Source organism: Quercus lobata, chromosome 4 (assembly GCF_001633185.2).
Source record: "Quercus lobata isolate SW786 chromosome 4, ValleyOak3.0 Primary Assembly, whole genome shotgun sequence".
NCBI classification, from domain to species: Eukaryota; Viridiplantae; Streptophyta; class Magnoliopsida; order Fagales; family Fagaceae; genus Quercus; species Quercus lobata.
Window position 1 is genome coordinate 92,947,513 of NC_044907.1, and position 9,173 is coordinate 92,956,685.

A 9,173-nucleotide genomic window follows, 5' to 3' on the forward strand; every position below is an offset into this window, starting at 1 on the left:
ATGGGTTAGTGATTTCAATTCTCAATTTCATAGTTACACCCACATTTAGATTTCTTCAACATACTCTTTGCTTTACTGGAATCTACAACACTGTTAAGATCGATAGCAAACCCTCATCTACGTTTTGGGGTATAGGGGGTTGTATGCATGGTTGTCAAAATCCCGATCTGGATCCTACAATCCTATGATTTTACGATCCCACCCGCTCAAAACAATCCAAATCTTTCAAGGATCTTAGCGATTGTTTAGGATCGTACGATTCTGACGATTCCAAATGATCCTACTTTCTTGTAATCTTCTTTACCTTGACAGAAGACTTAGTTGAACCAAATGAAAAAAGGATAACGTTTAACTACAAAATTGGTTGTAGCTTAAGGCTACAAACGCACTCAATAAAATAAATATTACAACATATTTTGAAAATCTAACCGTTGAATTGGATGTTCTTTATGTTTTTAATATACATGTTAAATTTTGTGTTAATCAGATATTATTTACTATATGATTTATAAGCTTATATTTTGTGCATAGGTTTAAATTACAAAAACTTGTAATTTAAAATAGGGTAAAATGCAAAATTAACCCTCAAAGTTTCTTCAGATTTCATTTCAGTCTTCTAACTTTGCATTTGTTCATTTCAGTCCTCTAACTTTTAAGTTTATTCAATTAAGACTTTTCCATCAATTTTTGTTATATGTTGTGGTTAATTTCTCAATTTTATAAATTTTTCTTCAAATTTTTTCAATTAAAAGAATTCAATTAATGATTGAAAAATATTTTCCAAATTTTTTTTTTCAAAAATTTTAACAAAAGTTAACGGAAAGGCATTAATTAAATAAATCTGAAAATTAGAGGACTAAAATGAACGAAAGCAAAGTTAGAGGACTGAAATAAAATCTAAAGAAAGTTAGAGGATTAATTTTGCATTTTAGCCTTTAAAATATTTATTGATGACATAGCTATTAATCTTTAATTTTCTTGAAATTTTGCAAGCATAGAGAATATAAGAAGAAGATGTAATCCAATGGTGGATTTGTCAAAATTTATCTCTAATAAAAAGATATTAAGTAAGTTTGTAGTCTAAGACTACAACTGATTTTATAACTAAACTTTGTCCAATGAAAAATAACATCCCAATGGACCAAGTTTTGCTATTCTAATATAGAGAGATAGAGTGTTAGTTGAACCAAATGAAAAAAAGCATTCCAATAAAGTGTCACATTTTGATATTTTTGTCCTCTTTAAATAATGTTTACAAATGGATGTAATAATGTATGATAATTACATCAAATGGATGCAAATTTTTGGTTTTTTTATGAATGTATAATTTATGTGATTATTTAACATACCAATTTGTTTTTTTTTTTTTTCCCCTCAAATAATGTAGGATCTTACGATTCATAATTCCACCTACCTCCCACGATTTTACGTAAAATCTCGATTTTGACAACCTTGGTTGTGTGGGTGATGGTGTGGGCAAATGCGCAACTAGTTATGCTTGGTAGTGTGGGTTGTGATGAAGGGCAATGCAATATGAGAGAGAGAGAGAGAGAGAGAGAGAGAGAGAATAATATTTTAAGAAAATGGAGAAAGAAATAAAGGTTAAAAGTGGATTTTATTTTAAATTAAGTAGGTAAAATATAAAAGTAGCTTCTTAAGTTAATAATTGGCACAAAGATTGGCTATGCTAATGTGAATAACCTTACATGACTATTCCTAAAACTATCCATGAATACTTATATAAAAATAAAATTTTAAAAAAAAAAAAAAAAACTATCCACGTATATTAGATTATATGTCTCATTAAATCATTTAGGGTCAGAAAAAAAAAATTTTGGTTCAGCTTTTTGAAACTGTGATTTTTGAAAAAAAAATGATGGTTTTAAAAAGTGCAATATGAAATTGGACTTAAAATATATATATATATATATATATATATATATATATATATATATTTGGTAAAAGTTATCAAAATGTGTTTTTTAAAAAAAACTAAGGGTTTAACTAGCACTTGTAAAAGTGGTGTTTTGATATATAAATTACCAAAAAGAACAATATATATATATATATTTAAGGAAATTTATTTTATACTTTTGGTTTCACCTTCTTATTAAAATAAATACATAGTAAATAATAATATTAATAATACATTATTGTTGTGGGGCCAGAGAATTTGTGGTCCCGGCCCACTTTCCATTAGGGCCCAAGGCCTGCGCCGAGGAGAGTAGTTGCCGAGGACAAGTAGCGAAAGTCCAAATGGCTTAGAGATGCAGCCGAGGATGACCCTGTCCTCGGCATCCCGAGGACTAAAAAGGAATAACGACACGTCATCAAAGGCAGCCTCCAAAGCGCTCCCAAAAGAAAAGGCGAGTGGAATGGGACTCGCATGGGGGTGCAGTGTGGGAATAGTTAAAGGAAAATACGTCACCTCCGCATTGAATGCGCCAACAAACGCCCTAGCCACATTGATGGGAAAAGACCCCTAAACAGTGTGGTTTCGGTTATTGCAACTAACAGAAAGTGGGGGGAGGCGGCTGGGGACAGGCACTCGAGTAGTTACCTGCTTGATCAACAGATGGAAGGTCAGGATCATCTGAGAATGGCTATATAATGTAAGGGCTTATGTGCCAAAAGGGGGCGGAAAGAATGGTACCCAAAAAGATGAAAGGAATAATAAGAACATCAAGCTCAATGGACAAGGTCCATGAACAAACTTAGTTCACCTCTGTGCGTCCACCATGAACACGATGACTAACCACTATCCGGTGACCAAGGCCTAGCCTTTCAGCCGACTCTCTACAAATTTTATTGTTTGGGCCTTTAACGTACGAACCCAATATCAGTTTGGGATCGTTACAAATTGAGTCCTTACAATTGTTATTATTATTATTGTCATAGGTTAGGTTTTTTTTTTTTTTTTTTTTTTTTTTTTTTTTTTTTTTTTTTTTTTTTTTTGAGGAGCGAGTTGTGTGGCAGATGTGAGATGTGCTGAAATTAAATGGGTAAAGTTGGGTATTAAAGTTTGGTATTTTCCTTTTTCATCATAAGAAGTGTCACGGTTAAAAGGATATTTGGAGCCAACTCCTCAATTAAATATTCAAACTATGTGCTAAAAATTTGTTGAACTTTGCATTTTTCGGGCGGGGGGATTTTTTTTTTAGAGGAGCGAGTTGTGTGTCTGATGTGAGATGTGCTGAAATTTAAGGGGTAACGTTTGGGTTTTAAAGTTTGGTATTTTCCTTTTTCATTGTAAGAAGTGTCACGGTTAAAAGGATATTTGGGGCCAATTCCTCAATTAAATATTCATATTTACACCCACATTCATACCTCTTCAACATACTCATTGCTTTTCTAGAATCTACAACACTGTTAAGATTAATAGCAAACCCTCCTCCTCTGTGTTTTGTGGTATGGGGGTTTGTGTGGGAGATGGTGTTGGCAAATGTGCAGGTGGTTATGCTTGGTAGTGTGGGTTACGGTAAACATGGCAGTAAAGGGAGTTGGGTTTTGTGAAAAGCGGTGAAGGGAGTGGGTTGCGATGAAGGGGAATGCAATGAGAGAGAGAGAGAGATTTTGGGAAAGACAGAACAAAATATTTTAAGAAAATGGAGAAAGAAATAAAGGTTAGAAGTTGATTTTATTTGAAATTGAGTAGGTAAGATATAAAAAGTAGCTTCTTAAGTTAATAATTGGCCTAACGATTGGCTATGCTAATGTGAATATTCTTACATGACTATTCCAAAAACTATCCATGTATACTCATGTAAGATAAATCTAGAGTTGGAGCGAAAAATAAATAAATATAAAAATACCTTCAGCTATAGTTGTTTAATTGTTTGGAGAAAAGAAGACTCACTATATGATGATAGTGTTTATAAAAGGTGTCTTCTAGTCTATGGCCTTTACCTTATATATTTCTTTTTGATGGAGACAGGCTATATATATAAGCTAAACTAGGGATCCTTTTAAATTAAGATTTGTTTCATAACCCCCTTCCATCAAGGAATTTAAAACTTATAACTTCAAGGTGTTTATTAACCAAAGGGTTATACCAATTGAGAGTTACTTAGAATTTGTTATTCACCATTTCACCATAACGTCTTTCATAAATAAAATCCTTAAGACATGAGTTTTATCTTCACTCAAATGCGGGCCACATAAAATTCTCTTTAAGAAGATATAATCCTGCATTCTACCACTTGGCCCACATGAAATTTAAATAACTCAATAAGTGATTATCACTATGCTATAGCCACGATATTATCCATGTCACTAGTTGTGAAATGCTCCCACTCAAATAAAGAATCCAATACATGAATCATGGCGGTAATGCCCTCAATTATTATGAGTACTTCCTTCCATGTATTATAATGTATGGTAAACCTTACATGAGTACTTTATGAGCCATTAATTCTTTATGAATAGACTACCTATTAGCCATTCGGGTCCTCTTTTATACATCCCCACATATATATAATCCTTACATATCTCTACAAATATATCTAACTTAATACATATACTTTATGTGCACCCAAAAAAAAAAAAAAAAATCATATATTTTCTTCTCAAAAAATAACCAAATATGCGTCCAAAACATAGAATAATTAGAGAGAAACTAAAAACCAAATGAGTTAACAAGTTCCATATGTCCAAAAGACTTTTATATTGCTTTGCCGACAAACCTTTAGTTATGAAATTCACATATATTAGCTTAATAATTTTAACACAATGGACACTTTCAATTTCTTAAAATTTTCTCTTAGACTGAGTTATTTTATGTTGATATGTTTATTTTGGCTTTCACAATCATTGTTCTTAGAGAAGAAAATTATAACCAAGTTATTTTTAAAATCTTTAAAGGTCTCATCATAAAATTGAGAACCTTAAGACCTATCCATAATGCCTATCTTATAGCTTCATAACATATAGGATATCTTACATGACAAAATCAAATCACTACTTCCAAGTAGTATGTCATTCATATTTAGGCATAAAAACAATACATTTACTCCCATTGATCTTAAGATTTCTAACACCCACTACATTCAAAAAAGACTTAAAATTAAAATTTAAAGCAACTTAACAAATTGCTAAGTTGAAGCGCAACACACACACACACACACACAAGAGAGAATATAATGAAAAATGTACCACTTTTGGAAGCGCCACTATCATCACCAACACAGTTCAAACCGGCAGCGAATTTTCCCTAACATTGTCAAGAAAACAAGTCTTGTAAAAAACATGAATGAATGAATCAAGAATCTGATTATGAGGTTAGTGTGCCGTACCTTCGCAGTCACCATTGTGATTCTCCTTTCTTTGATTCCTTCAAATTCTCTGCACCTAATCGAAAATTTTAGAGCGAAATTTGCAAATAAATAAATAAAATTCGCTAAAACCTAAATTACTTAAAAAGTTCATAATTCGCTAAAATGAAAAAAAGATTCATGAAATTAGGGTTTGTAAGAAAAAAATTTAAAAAAAAAAATTAGTCAAAAAAGAAAATCTATGTATGATTGTTATCAATATATATATATATATAAAACAAAATTTTCCTCCAAATCGATTTACTTTAAAAATCTAATAAATCACTCACATTGAACTAGCAACACGTTAGCAAAAATGCATTTTACTACAGAGCTCGTCCAAAATTACTTTGTTTAGGCAACATATCTTTTTGGTTGATTCTAAAAAAAAAAAAAAAAAAAAAAAAAAAAAAAAAAATCTCAAATATACACCAATAAATCACCTAATAATTGTTTTCTATACCTTTACGAGGATTCCAAACGTCTAGAGAATTCATCTTGACCTTAAACCTACCAACATTCTATTAGATGTAGAAATGAATCCTAAAATTGCAGATTTTGGAATGACAAGTAAGGGTGTGTAGCCATCCCACCAATCTACCAAAATTGACCCACTCTAGCCCAACCTGCTGGGTTGGGTTGGCTTTTAGGGATTGGTGGGTTGGGTTCGGTTGCCAAATTTTATTTTATACTGGGTTAGGTTGGGTGCGGGTCAGCAGATTTACAAATTCGCCTAACCTAACCCAACTCACATAGATTTGATATATATTTAAAATATATATTATTTGATTTTATTATTTAATCTTTTGGTTTAATGAACTACCAACATATTTATAAGATTATAAATCAACTTTTTATTTTGTGTTGGTTTGATGCACTAATCAAATAGTTTTTATTAGTTTGGTACTATGCTCAGGTTTGATTAGTAAATCTGTTGCTATTTGTATTGGTAATCTTATAAATTTATTGTTTTTATGCTTATATCTTTTTATTTTATTTTATAAATGTCCAACCAATGGGCCAACCCGATTCACCTGGGTTGAGTTAGGTTGGACCCTTGGGATAGGTTGGGTGGGTTTGAGTTTTTTTCAACCCAACCATGGTGGGTTGGATTGAAAAACACCCTTAATTTGACCCAACCTAACCCATGCACATCCCTCTTTGCAAGAATGGTGGTATTAGATGAAACTAAAGGCAACACAAACAGAATTGTAGGGTCTTAGTAAGTACCAACATGCTAGAGCTAATGTATAGAATTGTGTATGCCTTTTAAAGTGAAATAATACCAAAAATGTCATAAAAAAGTTGGAAATTAAAAATTTTTGAAATTAAGATTACCACTAAAATTAAGACTTGATTTATTATTGATGAAATGTAGTGGATATGTGGCTCCATAATATGGAATGTTTGGACAATTTTCAATGAAATAAGATGTCTTTAGTTTTGGTATGTCAATTTTGAAGATTGTGAGCAGTAAAAAAAAATACTTTCTTTTCGTAATGGAAGGAATATGGAGTACATTCTAAACTATGTGAGTAGGAATATAAAAGGGTATATTTCCTTCTTCTTCTTCTTCTTTTTTTTCTTCATTTTTTTTAGAAAAGAAGAAAAGAAATAATTATGAGAATGTAATTTTTCTTCTTTAACATGGCATGTTCACATTGATATATTTCTACAAGCACGGAAAAATTGGCGTGAGGGAACAATTTCAAATCTCATAGATCCCACATTGAACGGTAGTCCAATATCTGAAATAATGAGATGTATCCACATGGAATTGTTATATGTTCAAGAAAATGTAGCTGACCAAGTATGGCTTTAGTTGTTCTCATGACAAATAGCAATTCTATCGCTCTCACTGTACCTACACAACTTGCAATTTTCATGGGGAGCAATGTTTTATCAGCCACATCATTGCAACAAGATATTGGTTCCAACGTAACTGTCGATAAGGTTTTAATTACTGTAGTATCCAAACCACCAACCTAACAAAACTGACCCAATCCAATTCAACCTGACACCTTGGAATGGTTTTTGTGGGTTGGGTTGGAATTTTATTTTGAGTGGCATGTTGAATTGGTTTCAAGTAGGTTTTTAACCCATCTAATCCAACTTGACCCCTATATATATGAGAGAGAGAGAGAGAGAGAGAGAGAGAGAGAGAGAGAGAGAGAGAGAGAGAGAGTTTATTTTATTTCCTTTATTTTAATTTTTTTTGAGTTTGATTTATTTTGTATTTTAAAAATTAGTTCTAATAAATTTGAAAATTTGCAATACAATTTATGCATATTATGTGAATTTTAATAATTTATATAAAATTAATTAAATAATTAATGAGAGTCCATTTTTCTACAAGCAGGGCGGCACCAAGTGTAGTTTAGGGTGGTCATGTAGTTCAGGGTGGTCACATGATCACCCTGACCTGAATTTTTTTTTTTAATATACCTTTAAAAAAATGAATTTTAAATTAATATGGGTCATTGACCACCCTAGAAAAAAAAAACTTGACCACCTTAAAAAAAAACTTGAACACCTAAATAACAATTTACCCATTAAAAATTAAATTCAACTTCTCCAAAATTTTGGTCTGATGAATGTTGAACTAAAAAATTGTGAGAAATGCTATGTTCACAATATTTTCGTAATAAATCTTAAGTAGCAGGTTATTACTAGTGGATAAAAAAATAATTTCAATGGTATGTTCAAATTAGAACTAGTAAAAACTTACCTTTATGCTTTGTTGTGTAAATGTTGCAAAAATGTTGTGAATGTAGCACTTTTGAAAATTGCCCAAACAAACAAATTAGCCTAAAAGTCCAAATCAAACGTTTAATTTGATTTTTTAAATTGTGTTTTCAAATGGCATATTTTAAAATTGCTTCTTTTTTTTTTTTTTTATTAAAAAAAATGCACACTTTTCAAATAGTTAGTTTGTTAGTACTTGCTTTAGTCTTTAGCCGAATTTGTTGGATTTATGTGATACATTTTTTTAAAAAGGTAATGCATTTTGTATATATTGTTACTTATTTAGGCAATATGTTGGTAATTGAAAAGGAGATCAGTAGTTTAATAATCGCTTAATTGTGTATATTGAAAAAGATGTACCTGATAACATTTATAGTGAACTATCATATCATATAATGATTTCAAAATATGAAAACTTGTAAAGGTAATTTTAAAAATTTATATATTTGCGCTTTTTTTTTTTTTTACGTTAATATATTCAAATTTTATTTTTATTAAATTTTTTAATGACTACCCTGAAAAAAATTCCTAAAGCCACCATTGTTTAGCATTAAACATGTAAGCACCATCTCAAAAAAAAAATATATATATATATATATATATATTTATATATTTATATATATTGTAAGAACAACCCATTGAAGCACATGGGTTGGGTGGAGTTGGTTTCTACAAATGATGGGTAGAGTTGAGTTGAGAATTTCTCAAATTGACAAGTTTAAGTTTAGGTTGGGTTGAAAAAAATAAATAAAAAATAAAAAATTTTCAACCCGATCCATGTACGCCCTAATTCCTAGATAATGTTTTGCCCGTAAGGATTATAGTAAACTCGTTGTCTAGAAATTTCACTAAACTGCAATTCATCCAACTATATAAAATTTTCCCAGGCATATCTAGAAAATTATAATTAGAATGCCATACAGATTGTCGTGCCCCAAAACCAGAATACTTGAATCCTTTCCAAATGCTAAGGTATAACAAGTTTGCTTTATCTATTATACTTATTTATGCATATGATCTAGAATCGTAATTTTGCCAATCCATATAATATATAATAATACATGATTGATCAGATCATGACTAATAAAGGAGACCAAGTCAGTTTTCCTCTACACATTT